This window comes from Suncus etruscus, chromosome 5, assembly GCF_024139225.1.
Source record: "Suncus etruscus isolate mSunEtr1 chromosome 5, mSunEtr1.pri.cur, whole genome shotgun sequence".
Classification (NCBI taxonomy): domain Eukaryota; kingdom Metazoa; phylum Chordata; class Mammalia; order Eulipotyphla; family Soricidae; genus Suncus; species Suncus etruscus.
Genome location: NC_064852.1, coordinates 141676320 through 141686458, shown reverse-complemented (window position 1 = coordinate 141686458; position 10139 = coordinate 141676320). Strand labels below are relative to the sequence as shown.

General features: G+C 36.1%; 1 non-coding gene across 1 annotated transcript; it reads right to left on the bottom strand.

Annotated features, from left to right (window-relative positions):
• Nucleotides 1–948: 948 nt before the first annotated feature.
• Nucleotides 949–1078, bottom strand: LOC126009993 (small nucleolar RNA SNORA22). Its single transcript, XR_007496139.1, has one exon. It is a non-coding gene; the product is annotated as a small nucleolar RNA SNORA22 (small nucleolar RNA).
• Nucleotides 1079–10139: the final 9061 nt, after the last annotated feature.

The following is a 10139-nucleotide window of genomic DNA, read 5'->3' as shown; positions in this document are numbered from 1 at the left end:
TGTTCTTAGAAGGACAAAGCTAGCTTAATACATAATTTTTAACACATGATTTTTAGTTGCAAGATGCCAGTCTGTGAACTGACTAGACTGAACCAGGTTGAAAAAATTAATTGAAATTTGAAAAATGGATAAGGCTTTAAAAATTGTATTATTATAAAATGTAGAGATAACAAATAAACAGACAAAACAAAACAACACTAAACACAACATTTTACACTTGTGGCCACTTTCATTCATCACAACAGACACATAAACAGACAAAAGGATTGATTTAAGACTTATTTATAAAAAATTGACAAGCGCTTTTAAATAATTAGCTAGCATGTTTGTGAGAAGAAAAAAAATTTTGTAGAAAAACTTTTTAGTTTTGAGAAGTACTTAATGTAGATGGAGTGGAACTTTGCTGAAAATAAATTTTAAGGTTTAGATTTAACACAAAACATTTTTAAAACAATTTTAATTTGAAGTTTAAAACATTAAGTAAAATGGTTAATGAGCACTGTAGAAGGAGTCTCTACTTGGAAGTATGAAATGATTTGCTGTAAATGAATAGGTTTTCTTTAAATTGGTTTTGTAGTAGAACAGTAAGACAGCTGCAATAAAGTGTTAAAATTTTTATGATTAAACACAATAGCATGAACTATGATTATTAAAGGTATAAAAACTGATTTTAAAAAACAAACAACTGTTTTTACTATGAAGACTTTAAGTGAATAATTTGTAAAAAATATTATATACTAAATTAACTAAATGCTTAGATTATTATAAAATATAGTTAAAGACATCTGATGTATTTACACACTTAGAACTTAAGACTAAAATTATATTTAATACTAGTTAATTTGCTTATAAAGTTTAGTTACTTTTATATATTACTTATAAAATTATATATAATATATTTTTCATTTATATTATTTTTTCATTGCGACACAAATATACAGATTTGTATAATGTGCTGATATTTTGAATGCACTTAAAATAATAGTTCTTTCAATGCAGACATAAAGAACAACCATTGCTGTAGCACAAAGTTAAAACTAAGGGTACTATAAAGCACACCTAGGTGTTCACTGTGCATTAAATTAACTATATTGTTTAAAAAGGCTAACCACATTATTTTTCACATAATTTTGTAAATACTTTAAAAATTAAAATAAAACTTTTAATAGAAATATAAGACTTAAATTTAACACTTTTGTGTTCGTTTGGATTTTAAAACACAAAGAAGTTTTTCTTTTACCAATATTTTGTTATCTGTAAAGTGACAGAATTATGACCTTGCTGTAAAATTTTCTGAGAGGCATGAAAAAAAAGTTTATTGCCGTTATTTTCCTGTTGCTTTTTAATGTTTTAATAATTACTTTACACCACTTAATGCACTAAACGTAATAACACATATCTGACAAAGTGTAGGGCTAACAAGGTGAAGCAGAGTCTTTTACTGATAACTCGGGGAGGGGCCAGCACAGTTAACAGCAGGAAGGCTAGAGGCAAATTATTTACAGTCTGCAGGGTGTAATGATATAGAGAAAAAAAAAGCAATCTTTTAAGATTAATTACTAATTTATTGGAATTAGAGGGAATGGCAACCGAAGAGGGGAGTCTGGGTTGCAAAAGCACCATGGGGATCATGGTTTTATTAATTGATTTGAGAATATGCAAGAGATGCCACTTTTCAGATTTATTTTGAATAACAAAGATTGGGTAATTCAAGGTGAATTGGAAGGCTTAAAGTGGGAGTGGCAGGGCCTGAGCTGGCTGTTTCCCAACGCTGGCAGGAAAGAGGCTGAAGGAGGCTGAGGACTGGTTTGAGCAGAATGTACTGAGTAAAGGGTACATTAGGCTCAGAAGTTTTAACAGCAAAGTGTAGATATCGCAAGGTTTTATGGCTTAGCAGATGATACTTTGTAATTATCCTGCTCACTGTGCCCTTAGAATTATTTGTAGGCACTGCAGCAGTTTCTGTTTTATGGCACTCAGCCTCACTTTTATTAGTTTGTCCCTCTGAATTCTCAAGATGGGGGGCCTGGCCGTGGAATTCAGTGGGCAGAGGACAGACAACTATAGATTTAGGAGGGCGGGGGAAAGCCTGAAGGGCAGAAACTTGTGAATTAAGAGAAGCAGCCTGTTTTTGAAGGCTTAAGATTTGTTTAAGATTTTTAATTTGGCCAAGTAGTTTCATTTCTATAGCTTTAAGAGGGGGTGCGGTGAGAGGAGGGAATCTGCCATGGTTAGGGACTGAGCGTCTTGGGCATTTAGAATTTTTTTCCCTGGGGTGCGGGGGATCAGTGGGAGGCGTTTGAGAAGGTAGCTGCGGAGGCTGCTGAGCAGGCGGGGAGGGGGGGGGGGGAAGACTTTTTCCATTAGGGAGAAAGACAGGAAAGGTAGTAGCACTGGTTTTTGAGCTAAGAGCATTATCAAGTTTGTTAGAGAGGTGAGACACCATGGATGTAATTGTGGTGAGTTGGGAACTCAAGTCAGAAAGGGGGGGAAGAAAGCAGCAACAGTTTGTTGCCGCGTGTGGGGGAGCTGCTGGAATGCTGGCTCTGGGGAGCGACTTCCAGGCATAGAGGGCAGCAAGAGCCATGTTGGCAAGCTGGGACCTGGAAAGTGTGCTGTACCTTTAAGGTATGAAAAGAGGCGAGGCCAGCTATAAGAGCTTAGAGATCAGGATTCCTGCCTATCTGCAAGGGCTTTGCAGTGGAAAAAAAAGTTAACTTCCCAAGAGACAAAGAGTTCAGCTTTTAGATTCTAAGCAGGAGAGCGTGTAAGGGGCTTGGGGGCCATAGGAGGTTACGGCTTGAAACGGCTCTTTGAGGCTTTTCCAATTAAAGGCTTTGTATTGTTGCAATTGCTGGCTAAGGAGGGGAGGGTGGTGAGGGGAGTAAAGGTTTTGGTGGAACAGGGACGGAGCTGAGGCTAGGGAAGTGAAGGGCTGTTTAGGATTTTGCACAGAGGGCGCAGCGGCAGAAGTGAAGATGAAGGGTCAGAAGAGGAAGGAAACTGAGAGACAGAGTCAGAGCGAGAGGGAGCCCGGGAACACTAGATTTCTGGCAAACATCATGAACAAACATTAAAAAATTACAAATATCTTTTTTGGTAACCTCTATATGTCTGCGTTTCAATTCAGACTGTATATCTCGAATGAATTTAAGCTCAGTACTCAATGCGGCACCCATGGTAGCGGATCCTATGGGTGAAGCCCCAAAAGCCAATCAGGGGCGGCGATCAGAACGACTGGAAAAACTGCAGTTTAAATTTTTGATTAAGGCTAACTCGTTTCAACGCCTACCCTGATGAGGTATTTCCTGCGATTTACGAAACAGCTCCGGACTCGCCGACCTGTAGTCGTTCGGGGTGTGGCGGTGGTCTTCGAGCCCAGCGTTGGGCGCCAAAATGCGGGGTCCTGAAGCCCCCCAGGGGGGCCCGGCCAGCAGGAATTAGCTGGGAAGACTTCTCAGACAACCGCACTCCTATTTTGCTGGGTAGAAGAACAACCACACCTGTAAAAATCTGAGAGAGGTTAATAATAAAGACCCAAGGCAATGTCTCACTGCTCAAGGGCCACTTTATTTGGCTACAGCTCCTTCTTATATAGTGAAGGAGAAGGGGGCAGTACAAAGGTGATGTCAGTCATACTTTTGGTGCGAAGGTCCATACAAGGCAAGAATACATATCAGGTTACAAGGAACAAAGAAAGTAAATCATTCTCCAAATAAGGAAATGGGCAGTGGGCTAGGAGGCAGGATTACCTGCAAGTCATGATGAACGTGCTGTTTCCATGGAAATTTCTTGTGACCTTCTAGCTGCATATCTAAACTTTTAACAGATATAAGGTGGGGGCAATGTTCTTACAGAAATAATTTTGTACAGACAATGTAACATATACACATAATAACTGCCTTGTTGACTCCGGAATGTAGTTGAGGGAGTAAGACCTCATTTCTGGGAATGGTACCGGGCCGTGTTGCTCTCCTCCGGGCTACAAGATTAATTATCTCTTGCAGCTGCACATTCCTTTCTCTTTGGCCCAAGAACTTACAGCAAGACTGCATGTAGCCTTTAGGTGAAAGGCTGGATTATGGCAGAAAGAACAGCAAAATGGCCTCAAACAAGTCACAGTCCCCAACACAATATTTTATATTCAATGATCTTATTTATCCTTCTATAAAAGAAATATTTTATTAGACTAATTTGCCCTGAGTTGGATTAAAATCTTCCCTACAGATGAAGCTAGTTGGGTGTACTTTATTTCACAATTCTTTAAGTTGGTAAATTCTTTAAGTTTGGTCAATTCTTTGTTTTACTAGTTGCAATTCTTTTAGGAAGTGAGGTGAGGGCAGTGGAGGAGAACCAAGAAGGAATATTTTAGAAAATTGTCATTCTTGGGTATCAAGAATTAGGTGACTTAGAAGCAACCTTCTGAGTGAGTCTCAAAGATAAGGTCTAGTAGGCAAGCCCAAGTTTGTACTGCACCATGAATATATGAAGTATAATTTGGGAAACTAAAAAGGTCATGTAAAATAATATCCTCACATGCATCTCACGTGGAATGGAGTATTCATACAAGCAGAAGACCTCACCTAACGTCACTTGAGTAATATCTTAGAACTAAATTTGAAAGAAAAATGTTGCTGTAGAATATCCAGACATAAATGTGCATTAAGAATCTTGAATATGCTTTTACTCGATTTATATATATATGTGTGTGTGTTCAGATCAGAAAAATCCTATTCATGCACATTACATAAAACACTAGATAAAAATGATTCAAGTTAGTTATTTTTCCCTGTCTCTTTCTATGTAGTATATTCTTAAGGATGGTATTTTGCTTATCTCTAGGAATCACCATCTCCATACTTAACTCAGAGTGAAGCTGAATCAAGTTTAAAAAAATAATATAACAGGGGCCATTGTGATAGCACAGAGGTAGGGCATTTACCTTGCATGTGGCCTACCTGGGACTGACTCAGGTTCAATACCAAGTATCCCATTTGGTCTCGTGAGCCTGCAAGAAGGGATTTCTGAGTGCAGAGACAGGAGTAACCCCTGAGCACTGTGGTTTTGGCCAAAAAAAAAAAAAGTAAAGAAAAGAAAAGGAAAGGAAAGGAAACAAATACAAGCATACAAAAGCATAACAAACATAAATCTGGATACTTTCTATAATTTTGAAAGTATTCAAAAGCAAAATACATAGATTTGTAAAATAGTTGTAAAATAGTGGAAAAGAAGTGTATTAAATTCTTAGATTTAATATTAGGTTGAAGAATCAAATACCATTGCACGTAAGACATTGGATTGAGGAAACCTGATTTTGTTTTCCTAAATGATAGAAAGACTGTTTTTGGTGTAGCCATGATTTGTGAAGTGGCAAAAGACAAATCGCTATATTTTAGTAAATAAGCTGCACTATACTAACTTTCTTCTGTCACTATCAGTAAGAGGCTGCTTAACTGACCAGACATAAGCTGACGCTTCCAAAGTAGAAAAAACATTCAAATAGTAACAAAATGTGATGCTTTTCTTTTTTCTGTAGCACCTGGGATTTTATTAACCTTACTCCAGCTTTTCAGCTTGGCATATATGTAATGCATACATAACCAAATTTCTTCCACACTGTACCTAATTATAATGGAAATATCCCTTAAAGTGGTTTTTTTTGTTTGTTTGTTTGTTTTTGGTTTTTGGTTTTTGGGCCACACCCGGCGTTGCTCAGGGGTTACTCCTGGCTGTCTGCTCAGAAACAGCTCCTGGCAGGCACAGGGGACCATATGGGACACTGGGATTCGAACCAACCACTTTTGGTCCTGGATCGGCTGCTTGCAAGGCAAACACTGCTGTGCTATCTCTCCAGGCCCCCTTAAAGTGTTTTTTTCTCTTGAATGGTTGGAAAGAATTTAGTGGTACTGTATCCAATTTCTATATGAGGCTTTAGTCAATGTAAATTATCTCTATAAATTATTTTGTAAATTATGTTTATGAAATTATTTTGTGTTCTCTTAATAAACATCTTGAACTGTGACTTTGTATTTTAATTTCTATGTTGATAACATGTTTACATCTGGTCCAAAGCTATAATACAGCAAGTAGTATGCTTGTCTGGCATGTAGCCAATGTAGTCACAATTTTCCTAGTCTGGGAGCCCGGAGAGATAGCATGGAGGTAAGGCATTTGCCTCACATGCAGAAGGACGATGGTTTGAATTCTGGCATCATATGGTCCCCTGAGCCTGTTAGCAGCGATTTCTGAGTGTAGAGCCAGGATTAACCCTTGAGCATTACTGGATATGACCCAAAAAAACAAAAAAAAATATATATATATATACAATTTCTCTAGTCTGCCAGAAATTATCTGAGTGCAGACAGGAATAATCCCAGAGCACCACTGGGTGTGAACACAATACATAAAATGATATATACATATTATAATATACCAATTTACATATCTTGTCTTTTAAAACAGATTCAGAAGAAAAGATTCTTTATTTAGCAAGCAAAGTAGCAATATAAGAGACAAGACAACCCAAACAAGGGGGTATTTAGTGTGGGTGTGCAGTGTATATATATTTATTTAGATAACAAAATATTTCAAAAAATAAATAACTTTGAAATTCACAAGGCTTTATGACTTTATATTTTTTGTGTTATGCAAACTATAAAGAGTTTGAAATCCAAATTTTTCAAGCTTTCCTAATTTTATAAGAAGTTAAGTGTCCAAGAAAAAGCATATCTTTTATGATTTAGTAGGGGCACTTTATATCACTTTAAAGTAAAAAATGAAGAATAGCAGCTCAATATAACTGAAAAAACTAGGTATAAAAATGCATTTTAATTATTTTGTTTTCAATTTGTTTTTTTAATGGTACCTTGATTTAAAAAGCAATTGATGAAATAATTCCAGGTATACTGTCTTCTAACATCAATACCATCCCCAGTGTCAATTTCCCTCCTCTTTTCCTTCCCCAGTTTTCTTTCCACCTTCACTCTATCCCCTAATGTCTCTATAGAAATCTGTTTTTAAGACACTGGAGTAGTTATTAGTACTATTCGTGATAGCCATCATGCCCAAGACACACAGCTTGACATACTCCCTAAAGTGACCACCTCCCTCCTCTAAAAATCTCACAATCCCCTTCCCTATACTATCCACTCTCTCTCTCCTCTGTGGTCTGCATCCCACTAAAGGCCAGTACACATTTTCTGTTGTTCTTGGGAAATTGTTATTCTCTACTAGTTTTGGTCATATCCTGCATATGAGATATATCATTTTTCATATGCACATATATGTTATGGTAATAACCTTCCAAGCAGTGATTAGAGGTTCTAGGGGCCATTTCTTAAGACCTTGTCAACAATGCTTAACATCTTATTGCTAGGATGTGATGCTACTGAATACTACAGTCTGGAGGGGGTCTTTAAGAATACACCTACATTACTTGAGAGCTATAAAGACATGACAATCAAATTGGGCACACAAGGTATACCTCCATCCAATCTCCTCAGGTATATTCTTATTCTAGTAATAGTTTTCCTTGCACAGAAATGCATTCTGCTTTCTCAATTGAAACTAAAATCAATAAGGAGAAACATAAATAAATAATCAAAATGGACATGAGAACAATAGATAATCAGTTTATGTAGTATCAGTTTAGTAGATCTAGGTTACAAAAATATCAATATGTATCATCATTTGCAATAACAAAAAAGTTTATCACCATGCTACATGTTTTCTGTGGCTACAGTGTGTCTCTATCCAGAATTACTCCCATTTGTGAGTCTAGGGGCAATTCATTTATGAGGTTATTTACCCATATCCTAGCAGAAGAATAAGAAATGATGTTGAATTTTTTGATTGTTTGTTTTGTGGGATCTGGGCTCCAAGACCATACATATGAAGGCAGGTGCTTGTCACTTAACTAGATTGTCTGTCAACTGCTTCTTAAGGCTTTTACTCTGAAATGGTTCCTACTACTTCACATATTCATTCGCTAAAGCAGATTTTCTCAAACTCAATTTACTGACTCTGGAATTAAATAATACCTTGTATGGGTCATATGTGATCTGCAGTTTCTATTTGTTAGCTAAACATAGAAACATTCGTTAGATACCAATAGAAACTTCTTAGTTATAAAACACTAAAAATTCCCCGATATTAACATATGTTGAATAGGACAGCATATTGTGCTTGAAAATTAGAATTCCCCTAGTCCTGGGAAGGAAAGCATGCTAAATCCTGCACAATTGGATTGTCCAGTAGAATAGAACTTCAATGAAAGTTACAAAACTGAAAATAAGAGTAATGCATTTTTATAATATTGCAAGAATGGATTTTGCAACAATACATTGAAAATGTAAAAATAACATAAAAACATGTAGCATAACAGCAGAAGAGATATTCTATTTATAACTTCAACTCTCTTGCTCATTTGCTATGTGTACTAAGATGACTTAAAGAAAAATATATTTTCTTAAAAATAATTTAAAAACATGTTTAAGCACATTAGTTAAATTAATTTGACACTGAACTTCATATCAACAAAACAGTATCTAAAGATGTCGAGTGAAATTTAATATTAAAATCCATGCTTTATAAATAGAAAATTTAATCCTGGGGAAAATTACTCAATTTGAATTTTTATCCTAACTACTATTAAGAGGAAATAAATAATTGACAAAATATTTAAGTAGTAGAGATACTGTAGAGACCTTTCGATAAATTAAGTTCAAAATACTTGACAAAATAAATTCTAAAATATTTTTGGATTATTAAAAATACAAATATTCAATAATGATATTGGTTATACAATTATGATGCAAAGTAATTATAGAGAATATATAGAAAACATTTGGGCCTGGAGAGATAGCACAGCGGTGTTTGCCTTGCAAGCAGCCGATCCAGGACCTAAGGTGGTTGGTTCGAATCCCGGTGTCCCATATGGTCCCCCTTGCCTGCCAGGAGCTATTTCTGATCAGACAGCCAGGAGTGACCCCTAAGCACCGCTGGGTGTGGCCCAAAAACCAAAAAAAAAAAAAAAGAAAACATTTTATTTTTTTAATTAGTTTAATATTGAGACATACTGAATATCTGGGTAAATTTAGGGTTCCTTTAAGGATTATAACATAAACTATATCAGAAAGACATGAAATCCCTTCATATTCTCAGTGCTTAGACATTATATTCATAAATATACCCTGGGTATATAAAAAAAAGTCCATACAATTAATACTAAGAGGTCCATACCTAATTGATAAAGTTTCATTACTCTATTGAAGTTCTTTTGAAAACACAGTTCCTGGCAAAATTATACTCTAATTGCCCAGGATGTCAGATTGCTAAAGAACCTGAACAGTTTCCATGGTATTTCAGTTAAGCAGATTTGATAGAAAAAATAACTTGGTTTCAGCTTTATTAGAATGCCAGCCTATCTATGCCTGTTGCTTAGAGAACAAAACCTTAGAATATAAATTTCATTGTGAGAAAGAGCTCATAATGGTTATATTTATGGAACATTTTTGTTGGCTACACATTTTGTTGGCTACATGCAAGTGAAAATTTACCTAAGCATACAGTTCCCATTGTACTTTTTAAATTATGTCTGACCCTTGATAACATTGATCTAAGATTAAAAGTACTTTTACTTCAAGTATTTTTCAAACATATTAGAAAATTTTTATTTTCTTTATAAAGCCCCATAGTTCTTCGCTACAGTGATGAATTGAGAGTGAAGTAACACTCTAATTCAAAGGCAAGCTGCAGCTCTCTTTTCTATAAAAGTCACCCAGTATGACTGGATTGTTAATACACAACTGTGAAAAATTATTTTTTTGTTTTGGGCCACACCCTTTTGATGCTCAGGGGTTACTCTTGGCTAAGCGCTCGGAAATTGCCCCTGGTTGGGGGGACCATATGGGACTCTGGGGGATCGAACCCTGGTCCTTCCTTGGCTAGCGCTGGCAAGCCAGACACCTTACCTCTAGCGCCACCTTTCCAGCCCCAGCTGTGCAATTTTATTAATGTCTCCTCATAGTACAATAATACTTCCTACAAATTCATGATAAATTGAACCTAATCAATTTACACTGAATGTTAAGGCACCTGGCCATATTGCATATGTGTGTTATTTCCTGATACTAACTACT